We start from the raw sequence: 12,307 nt of genomic DNA, 5'->3' as shown, positions 1-12,307 counted from the left end.
CGTAATATGAGTGCTACTTATGGTCTTGATTCTCAAGTTGCTGCAAATCTTTATAAAGCTTTTGCCTCTCATTATGAATTGCCTAAGAAGAATTTTGATAAGTATCATGAACCGTATAAAGATAAAATTGATTCATCTATAAATAAATGTGTTGTAGTTGAAACTGTTGATCATGTTAATCCTGAAGTTTATATTGAAAAAACTCCTTTCCCTGCTAAAATGAAGGAGTACTCTGTTATAAATAGTGCGGTTAATAAAAGTGAAAAGAAACCTATAGAACCTGAAGAACAAATAAAGGTTGAACCTGCTGTTGCAATTGTTAAAGATCTTGTGACTGAAAATGTGGAAGATATTTTCTGTGAAGATGCTTCTAATATTGTTTCACATCCTAATAAGTCTAGGAAAGCTAGTGTTCCTATGCTATCTGTTAGAATTGGAGAGCACTGTTATTATGGTTTATGTGATATTGGTGCAAGTATTAGTGCTATTCCTTATGAGCATTACACGGAGATTATGCACGAAATTGGTTCTTGTGAACTTGAAGATATTGATGTGGTTATTCGGCTGGCTAATAGAGAAACTATCTCTCCAATTGGTATTGTTCGAGATGTGGAAGTTCTATGCGGTAAGATTAAATATCCTGCTGACTTTTTGGTACTTGGTTCTGCTGCTAGTAAATATTGTCCTATCATTTTTGGTAGACCTTTTCTAAATACTTGTGGAGCTGTTATAGATTGCAAGAAAGAGAAAATTTTGACTAAATTTGCTGGTGAATCTTATGAGTTTAATTTCTCTAAATTTGCCAAAACTCCTTATAAAGCTGATTCGCCTAATAATGATTTTAGAGTTGAACAATGTGCATCTATTGCTCTTGCTCCTAATAATCCTTTGCAGCAACATTTGGAGAATAGTGAGAGTGAAGTTTTTAGGGAAGAAAGAAATGAGCTTGATGAAATTTTCCTTCGTCAACCTATTCTTAAACATGATTTACCGGTAGAAGATCTAGGTACAACACTGCCACCAAAGGAAGATCCTGTTTTTGATTTAAAACCATTGCCTGATAATCTTAAATATGCTCATATTGATGATAAGAAAATATATCCTGTTATTATTAGTTCTAAGCTTTCAGAGTTTGAAGAAGAAAGGTTATTGGAAATACTGAAGAAACACCGAGGAGCTATTGGCTACACTCTTGATGACTTGAAGGGGATTTCTCCCTCTATTTGCCAACATGCCATTAATATGGAAGATGATGAAAATCCTGTTGTTGAACATCAGTGTCGTCTAATTCCTAAGATGAAGGATGTGGTAAGAAATGAGGTATTAAGACTTCTTGAAGCTGGTATTATATATCCTATTGCTGATAGTAGATGGGTTAGTCATGTGCATTGTGTTCCTAATAAAGGAGGAATAATTGTTGTGCCTAATGATAATGATGAGCTTATACCTCAAAGAGTAGTTGTAGGGTATAGAATGTGCATTGATTATCGAAATGTTAATAAGGTTACTAAGAAAGATCATTACCCTTTACCTTTTATTGATCAAATGTTAGAAAGGTTATCTAAGAATACTCATTTTTTCTTTCTTGATGGATATTCTGGGTTTTCACAAATTGCTGTTAAAACTAAGGATCAAGAGAAAACCACTTTCACTTGTCCCTATGGAACTTATGCTTATAGATGTATGCCTTTTGGTTTATGTAATGCTCCTGCTAATTTTCAAAGATGCATGTCTGCTATTTTTCATGGCTTTTGCGAGAATATTGTAGAGGTATTCATGGATGATTTTTCTGTCTATGGGAATTCTTTTGATAATTGCTTGCGAAATCTTGATAAAGTTTTGCAGAGATGTGAAGAAACTAACCTTGTTCTTAATTGGGAGAAATGCCACTTTATGGTTAATGAAGGAATTGTATTGGGACATAAAATTTCCGAGAGAGGTATTGAAGTTGATAGAGCTAAAATTGAAGCAATTGAGAAGATGCCCTATCCTAGGGATGTTAAAGGTATTCGTAGTGTTCTTGGTCCTGCTAGGTTTTATAGGAGGTTTATTAAAGACTTCTCTAAGATTTCAAAGCCTCTTATTAATCTTCTTCAAAGAGATGTACCTTCTGTTTTTGATGATGATTGTAAGGAAGCTTTTGAAACTCTAAAGAAAGCCTTAACAACTGCTCCTATAGTTGAACCTCCTGATTGGAACTTACCTTTAGAAATTATGTGTGATGCTAGTGATTTTGCTGTAGGCGCTGTTCTTGGACAGCGAGTAGATAAAAAACTGAATGTTATTCATTATGCTAGTAAAACCCTTGATGCTGCTCAAAGAAATTATGCTACTACTGAAAAAGAATTGTTAGTTGTAGTCTTTGCTTGTGATAAGTTTAGATCTTATATTGTTGATTCAAAAGTTACAATTCATACTGATCATGCTGCAATTAGATACCTTACGCAAAAGAAAGATGCTAAGCCAATGCTTATTAGATGGGTGCTTCTGTTGCAAGAATTTGATTTGCATATTGTAGATAGGAAAGGTGCTGATAATCCTGTTGCTGATAATTTGTCTAGATTGGAAAATATTGCTTATGATCCTGTTCCTGTTAATGATAGTTTTCCAAATGAACAATTGGCTGTAATAAAGGTGAGCTCGCGAGATAGCCCTTGGTATGCTGATTATGCTAACTTTATTGTTTCCAAGTACTTGCCTCCAACCTTTTCAGCCTAGCAAAGGAGGAAATTCTTTTATGACTTGAGGCATTATTTCTGGGATGACCCACACTTATATAAAGAAGAGAAGTGGAGATACTTCAGGAGGAGAATTACCGACTTCGTAGAATGCTGAAATATTACTCGATTCCCATCACAAGGCTGTCACCGCCACTTTCAGATAACAATGAATCTCTTCGAGTCTTAGTGCAGAACTGCCAAACTGAGAAGCTGAAGCTGAAGGAGATCTTTAAGAATCGCGGGAAGAATTCATCACCACCACCGCCGAGGGAGTAATTCATCATCGGTATTGGCATCCCCTTGGTTTGTTCCAAGCTTGGGGGAGTGCCGCGGTATCACATCATCACTATGTTTTACTTTTTACTATCAAGTAGTGTCATATCATGAGTAGGGAAGTTATCATATAAGATAGGTTGCAATGTGGAAGTATCTCTCCCTTAGTTGGTTGTCTATCTATCCCTTGGTGTGAGTTATCGTTATGGAATATTAATGAGAAGTCTTATCATTTACATATTGCACATCTTATTTTAGTTTGCAACCTCTATTATATGATTGATCTTGTTATTAGTATGGGTATCACTTTGGGAGCATTGAATAAGTCTATTTGGTTTTGGCAAACTTAGCATTGGTCAATAGCAACAACACTTTGAGGTTTAAGTAGAAAACAGAAATACATGTAGATATGTTGTTTCATTGTCTTTCTTTTTTGTTAGCTCCTTAGCTTATTATTCTGAAGTTAAAATTGTTTGTGCTTACAAGGAAGATGCACGATTGTTTCTATCACATGTATATTTGTTTGTTTCCCTCAACTCTTATGCTTGCTAATTAACCTTGCTAGCCAAAGACCTATACCGAGAAGGAATGCTTCTCGTGCATCCAAACCTTAACCCAAACCTATGTCATTTGTGTCCACCATAACTACCTACTACATGGTATTTCCTGCCATTCCAAGTAAATACTTCGTGTGCTACCTTTAAAAAATTCAAAATTTACTATCTCTTATTTGTGTCAATGTTTTATAGCTCATGAGGAAGTATGTGGTGTTTATCTTTCAATCTTGTTGGGCAACTTTCACCAATGGACTAGTGGCTTCGTCCACTTATCCAATAATTTTGCAAAAAGAGCTGACAATGGGGTTCCCAGCCCTGATTAATTAACCTTCATAATTGTACAAATAGACACTCCTCCATGGTATGTGATTGTTGGAAGGCACCCGAGGATTCGGTTAGCCATGGCTTGAGAAAGCAAAGGAGGGGAGGAGTGTCATCTTAATAAAACTAAAATAAAAAGGCACTCCTTCATGGTATGAGATTGTTGGCAGGCACCCGAGGATTCGGTTAGCCATGGTTTGTGAAAGTAAGGTTGGAAGGAGTGTCAACCAAAAATAAAACTTTATGGGAGCCGCTCTTCGAGAGTTTGTCTGGCAAGGGGGTTAGAGAACCCGCTACCAGTCGTTGACAACAACAAACACCTCTCAAAATGTTACTTTTACTCTCTTTATATGATTTCAAAACTGAAAAAGCTCTAGCACATGATTTAATCCCTGCTTCCCTCTGCGAAGGGCCTGTCTTTTACTTTATGTTGAGTCAGTAAACCTATTTCCCTCCATCTCAAGCAAGCATTTGAGTTGTTGTAATCAAACCATCTATATTGTGATTTACTTCATCATGTCCTTTACTCTTCCTTGTTTAGTACAAGTTTTATCCGAATGAATATAGCTTTGAAAGTTATCAATGATTATGAGGAGATTATTATGATTAAGTATGCAAGTTGTGCCATATAAACTTTAACATGAGAGCGCTGCTCGATAGATAAGTATAACCTGTTAATTGTTCTCTGACCAAGAACGAAGTTTGCCATCACCAATTATGATTTCTTATGCACCTTTATTCGTGATTACCTTATACTTGTTTCAAGTTGAATCATGTGAGGAAGTTGTTTACTAGAATGTCTTGTGTGAATTGATATGATGCTTCTTGTCCGTATTTTATTTATCGACTCTTCACTCCATAAACATGTGGTCCTATTTACCGAGTTCAGTTCCGCTTGGGGACAAGCGAAGTCTAAGCATGGGGGGAGTTGATACGTCCATTTTGCATCACTATTTTATATCATAATTTGCTGTTATTCATTGATATATTTCATATTTGGAGAAGATACTTATGTTATTTCATCTATTTTGCATGTTTCATGATTATTGGAGGATCGCGCGCCGGAGTCAGGATTCTGCTGGAAAAAGCGCCGTCAGAATGCAATATTTCGGAAGATCAACAATTGAAGGAATTTATATGAAAATCCTATTTTTCTAGAAGACGAAGGGAGCCAGAAGGAGGAGCCAAGGAGGGCCGATGTGGGCCCACCTCACAGGCCGGCGCGGGCCAAGGCCTGGCCGCGCCGCCTTGTGGGGAGGGGGCCCACAGCCCCCTCTGGCCTCCTCTCCTTCCCGTACATCTTCGTCATGAAAACCTAAGCTCCAGGGGATAGTCGCGAAGAGTCACAGCCGCCTCTGCGGAGCGGAGAACACCAGAGAGAAAAGAGCTCTCCGGCAGGCTGAGATCCGCCGGGGAAATTCCCTCCCTGAGGGGGAAATCGATGCCATCGTCACCGTCATCGAGCTGGACATCATCTCCATCACCATCGTCATCATCTCCATCATCATCACCGCCGTCTCCACCGCTGCACACCGTCACCGCTGTAACAATTCGGGTTGGGTCTTGATTGTTTGATAGGGGAAACTCTCCCGGTATTGATTTCTACTTGTTAGTGATGCTATTGAGTGAAACCATTGAACCAAGGTTTATGTTCAGATTGTTATTCATCATCATATCACCTCTGATCATGTTCCATATGATGTCTCGTGAGTAGATCATTTAGTTCTTGAGGATATGGGTGAAGTCTAAATGTTAGTAGTGAAGTATGGTTGAGTAATATTCAATGTTATGATATTTAAGTTGTGGTGTTATTCTTCTAGTGGTGTCATGTGAACGTCGACTACATGATACTTCACATTTATGGGCCTAGGGGAATACATCTTGTACTCGTTTGCCAATTGCGGGGTTGCCGGAGTGACAGAAACCTAAACCCCCGTTGGTATATCGATGCGGGAGGGATAGCAGGATCTCAGAGTTTAAGGCTGTGGTTAGATTTATCTTAATTACTTTCTTGTAGTTGCGGATGCTTGCAAGGGGTATAATCACAAGTATATATTAGTCCTAGGAAGGGCGGTGCATTAGCATAGGTTCACCCACACAACACTTATCAAAACAATGAAGATTAATTAGCTATATGAAGCGAAAGCACTAGACTAAAATCCCGTGTGTCCTCAAGAACGTTTGGTCATTATAAGTAAACAAACCGGCTTGTCCTTTGTGCTAAAAAGGATTGGGCCACTCGCTGCAATTGTTACTCTCGCACTTTACTTACTCGTACTTTATTCAACTGCTACATCAAAACCCCCTGAATACTTGTCTGTGAGCATTTACAGTGAATCCTTCATCGAAACTGCTTGTCAACACCTTCTGCTCCTCGTTGGGATCGACATTCTTACTTATCGAAAATACTACGATACACCCCCTATACTTGTGGGTCATCAGCCCCCTTGGTGGAGTCCACTTGGGACTCCACCCCTCTAGGGTTGGCCGGCCATGGGTGGTGGAGTCCCTCCGGGACTCCGCCTTCCAAAGTGGTTTCTTCCGGACTTTTCTAGAACCTTCTAGAACCTTCCATAAATTCACCGGATCATTTTCAAACTTATAAAATGACTTCCTATATATGAATCTTATTCTCCGGACCATTCTGGAACTCCTCGTGATGTCCGGGATCCCATCCGAGACTTCGAACAATGCTTCGAACTCCATTCCATATTCAAGTTCTACTATTACAACATCAAACCTTAAGTGTGTCACCCTACGGTTCGCGAACTATGTGGACATGGTTGAGAACTCTCTCCGACCAATAACCAATAGCGGGATCTGGGGATCCATAATGGCTCCCACATATTCAACGATGACTTAGTGATCGAATGAACCATTCACATACGATACCAATTCCCTTTGTCACGCGATATTTTACTTGTCCGAGGTTTGATCATCGGTATCTCTCTATACCTTGTTCAACCTCGTCTCCTGACAAGTAATCTTTACTCGTACCGTGGTGTGTGGTCTCTTATGAACTTATTAATATGCTTGCAAGACATTAGACGACATTCCATCGAGAGGGCCCAGAGTATATCTATCCGTCATCGGGATGGACAAATCCCACTGTTGATCCATATGCCTCAACTCATTTTCAGGATACTTAATCCCACCTTTATAACCACCCATTTACGCAGTGACGTTTGATGTAATCAAAGTACCTTTCCGGTATAAGTGATTTACATGATCTCATGGTCAAAAGGACTAGGTAACTATGTATCGAAAGCTTATAGCAAATAACTTAATGACGTGATCTTATGCTACGCTTAATTGGGTGTGTCCATTACATCATTCATATAATGATATAACCTTGTTATTAATAACATCCAATGTTCATGATTATGAAACTAATCATCTATTAATCAACAAGCTAGTTAAGAGGCTTACTAGGGACTCATTGTTGTTTACATATCACACATGTATCAATGTTTCGGTTAATACAATTATAGCATGGTATATAAACATTTATCATAAACATAAAGATATATAATAACCACTTTTATTATTGCCTCTTGGGCATATCTCCAACAGTCTCCCACTTGCACTAGAGTCAATAATCTAGATTACATTGTAAGGTACCTAACACCCATGGCATTCTGGTGTTGGTGATGCTTTGCCCTAGGGAGAGCTTTAGTCAACGGATCTGCTACATTCAGATCAGTGTGTACTTTGCAAATCTTTACTTCTCCATCTTCGATGTACTCACGAATCGAGTGATAACGTAGCTTGATATGCTTCAGCCTCTTGTGTGACCTTGGTTCTTGTGCATTGGCGATGGAACCCATGTTGTCACAGTATATGACTAGTGGGTCCAATGCACTAGGAACCACACCGAGCTCTACAATGAACCTCTTCATCCATACCGCTTCTGATGAAGCCTCTGAAGGCGCTATGTACTCCGATTCTATTGAAGAATTCGCCACCGTGCACTGCTTCGAGCTTGCCCAGCTTACTGCAGCACCATTCAATATAAACACGTACCCAGACTGTGACTTAGAGTCATCAGGATCAGTGTTCCAACTCGCATCGGTGTAACTGTTTACAACGAGCTCTTGGTCACCTCCATAACAAAGAAACATATTCTTAGTTCTTTTCAAGTACTTCAGGATATTCTTGACCGATGTCCAGTGTTCCATCCCTGGATCACTTTGATATCTGCTAGTCAAACTAACAGCATGTGCTATATCCGGTCTAGTACATAGCATGGCATACATAATAGAGCCTACTGCTGAGGCATAGGGGATCTGACTCATCCTTTCTCTTTCTTCTGCCGTAGCCGGACCTTGAGTCTTACCCAAGACCTTGCCTGGTAACATAGGTAAGAATCCTTTCTTACTTTCGTCCATTCTAAACTTCTTTAGAATCTTGTCCAGGTATGTACTCTGTGATAGCCCTATTAGGCGTCTTGATCTATCTCGATAAATCTTGATGCCTAATATATACGATGCTTCACCAAGGTCTTTCATTGAAAAACTATTATTCAAATAACTTTTTACACCGCTTAATAGTTCTATATCATTCCCAATCAATAATATGTCATCTACATATAATATCAAGAATGCTACAGAGCTCCCACTCACTTTCTTGTAAATACAGGCCTCTCCATGACACTGTATAAACCCGAAGTCTTTGATCACCTTATCAAAGCGTCGGTTCCAACTTCTCGATGCTTGCTTCAGTCCATAAATTGAACGCTGAAGTTTGCATACTTTGTCAGCATTTTTAGGATCTACAAAACCTTTGGGTTGTACCATATACAACTCTTCCTCAATGTCTCCATTAAGGAACGCTGTTTTGACATCCATCTGCCAAATCTCATAATCGAAAAATGCAGCTATTGCTAACAAAATCCTCACAGATTTTAGCTTCGCTACAGGTGAGAAAGTCTCATCGTAGTCAACACCTTGAATTTGTCGGAAACCCTTTGCGACAAGTCGAGCTTTATAGACAGTAATATTGCCATCAGCATCTGTTTTTCTCTTGAAGATTCATTCATTCTCGACAGCCTTGCGGCTATCAGGTAAGTCTACCAAAGTCCACACTTTGTTATCATACATGGATCCCATTTCGGATTTCATGGCTTCTTGCCATTTGTTGGAATCTGGGCTCATCATTGCTTCTTCATACGTCGCAGGGTCTTCATCATTGTTGTCCATAATCATGACATTTAGACAAGGATCATACCAATCAGGAGTGGCACGTTCCCTTGTCGATCTGCGAGGTTCAGTAGCTTCCTCGTTCGAAGTTTCATGATCATTATCATTAGTTTCCTCTGTTGCCGGTGTAGGCGGCACAGGAACAACTTCCGGTACTATGCTACTTTGATCAACTAGTGAAGATTCATCAATCTCATCGAGTTCTACTTTTCTTCCAGTCACTTCTTTAGTGAGAAATTCTTTCTCAAGAAAGGTTCCGTTCTTAGAAACAAAGATTTTGCCTTCGGATCTGTGATAGAAAGTGTACCCTGTAGTTTCCTTAGGGTATCCTATGAAGACGCATTTCTCCGCTTTGGGTTCTAGCTTGTCCAGTTGTAACTTTTTAACATAGGCTTCGCAACCCCAAACTTTAAGGAACGACAGCTTAGGTTTCTTATTAAACCATAATTCATACGGTGTCGTTTCAACGGATTTTGATGGTGCTCTATTTAAAGTGAATGCGGCTGTCTCTAATGCATAACTCCAAAATGATAACGGCAAATCAGTAAGAGACATCATAGAACGAACCATATCTAAGAGAGTTCGATTACGACGTTCGGACACACCGTTTCGTTGAGGTGTTCCCGGCGGTGTCAATTGTGAAAGTATTCTGCATTTCTTTAAATGCATGCCAAACTCATAACTCAGATATTCACCTCCGCGATCAGATCGTAGAAATTTAATCTTCTTGTTACGTTTATTTTCTACTTCACTTTGAAATTCCTTAAACTTCTCGAAAGTTTCGGATTTATGTTTCATGAAATAGATATTCCCATATCTACTCAGATCATTTGTGAAGGTTAGAACATAACGATAACCACCGCGCGATGCTACACTCATTGGTCCGCACACATCGGTATGTATGATTTCCAATAAGTCAGTAGCTCGCTCCATAATACCAGAGAATGGAGTCTTAGTCATTTTTCCCATTAGACACGCTTCGCATTTATCAAGTGACTCAAAGTCAAGTGATTCAAGTAATCCATCGGTATGGAGTTTCTTCATGTGTTTTACTCCAATATGACCAAGACGACAGTGCCACATATAAGTAGAATTATCATTCAATCTAATTCTCTTAGCATCAATGTTATGTATATGTGTATCACTACTATCGAGATCTAACAGGAATAAGCCATTCTTTTCAGGTGCTCGACCATAAAAGATATTATTCATAAAAATAGAACAACCATTATTCTCAGACTTGAATGAATAACCGTCTTGCATTAAACAAGATCCAGATATAATGTTCATGCTCAACGCGGGTACAAAATAACAATTATAGAGGCTTAAAACTAATCCTGAAGGTAGATGTAGAGGAAGTGTGACGACAGCGATCACATCGACTTTGGATCCATTTCCAACGCGCATCGTCACTTCATCCTTCAGTAGTCTTCGTTTATTCTTTAATTCTTGTTTCGAGTTACAAATATGAGCAACCGAACCAGTATCAAATACCCAGGTACTAGTACGAGAACCAATAAGATAAACATCTATAACATATATATCAAATATACCTTCTTTCTTCTTCTTGACGAGGCCGCTCTTCAGATCAGCCAGATACTTGGAGCAATTACGCTTCCAGTGTCCCTTTTCCTTGCAGTAATAGCACTTAGCATCAGGCTTAGGGCCGTTCTTAGGTTTCATAGGAGGCGTGGCAGCTTTCTTGCCACCCTTCTTGAATTTTCCCTTAGACTTGCCCTGTTTCTTGAAACTGGTGGTCTTGTTGACCATCAACACTTGGTGCTCTTTCTTGATCTCAATCTCAGCAGACTTTAGCATGGCGAAGAGTTCAGGTAACTCTTTGTTCATGTTCTGCATATTGTAGTTCATCACAAAGTTCTTGTAACTAGGTGGAAGTGATTGAAGGACACGATTAATCCCCAGTCTGTTAGGAATCACTATTCCCAAGTCACTGAGTTTCTTCGCATGCCCGGTCATGGCGAGCATGTGCTCACTAACGGAGCTGCCTTCTTCTATCATGCAGCTGAAGAAGTGTTTCGATGCTTCATAGCATTCCACGGCCGCATGAGTCTCAAAAATAGCTTTCAGCTCATTGACCAACTCATGAGGATCGTGGTGCTCAAAACGTTTTTGAAGATCGGCTTCCAAACTGCATAGGATGCCACACTGAACTTGAGAGTACCGAGTTTTCCGAGTCTCGTAAATATTCTTTACTTCATCGGTTTCAGTTTCTGCAGGAGGGTTGAAGGAGATATGCCCTAGAGGCAATAATAAAGTGGTTATTATTTATATCTTTATGTTTATGATAAATGTTTATATATCATGCTAGAATTGTATTAACCGAAACATTAGTACATGTGTGATATGTAGACAAACAAGAAGTCCCTAGTATGCCTCTTAAACTAGCTTGTTGATTAATGGATGATTAGTTTCATAATCATGAACATTGGATGTTATTAATAACAAGGTTATGTCATTGTGTGAATGATATAATGGACACACCCAATTAAGCGTAGCATAAGATCTCGTCATTAAGTTATTTGCTATAAGCTTTCGATACATAGTTACCTAGTCCTTATGACCATGAGATCATGTAAATCACTTATACCGGAAAGGTACTTTGATTACACCAAACACCACTGCGTAAATGGGTGGCTATAAAGGTGGGATTAAGTATCCGGAAAGTATGAGTTGAGGCATATGGATCAACAGTGGGATTTGTCCATCCCGATGACGGATAGATATTCTCTGGGCCCTCTCGGTGGAATGTCGTCTAATGTCTTGCAAGCATATGAATGAGTTCATAAGAGACCACATACCACGGTACGAGTAAAGAGTACTTGTCAGGAGACGAGGTTGAACAAGGTATAGAGTGATACCGAAGATCAAACCTCGGACAAGTAAAATATCGCGAGACAAAGGGAATTGGTAATATATGTGTATGGTTCATTCGATCACTAAAGTCATCGTTGAATATGTGGGAGCCATTATGGATCTCCGTATCCCGCTATTGGTTATTGGTCGGAGTGAGTACTCAACCATGTCCGCATAGTTCTCGAACCGTAGGGTGACACACTTAAAGTTGGATGTTGAAATGGTAGCACTTGAATTATGGAATGGAGTTCGAATATTTGTTCGGAGTCCCGGATGAGATCCTGGACATCACGAGGAGTTCCGGAATGGTCCGGAGAATAAGATTCATATATAGGATGTCATTTTATGTGAAATAAAATGTCGC

Source organism: Lolium perenne, chromosome 3, assembly GCF_019359855.2.
Source record: "Lolium perenne isolate Kyuss_39 chromosome 3, Kyuss_2.0, whole genome shotgun sequence".
In the NCBI taxonomy this organism is placed as follows: Eukaryota; Viridiplantae; Streptophyta; class Magnoliopsida; order Poales; family Poaceae; genus Lolium; species Lolium perenne.
The sequence above is the reverse complement of the archived record's forward strand: the minus strand, read 5'-3'. Positions refer to the sequence as shown.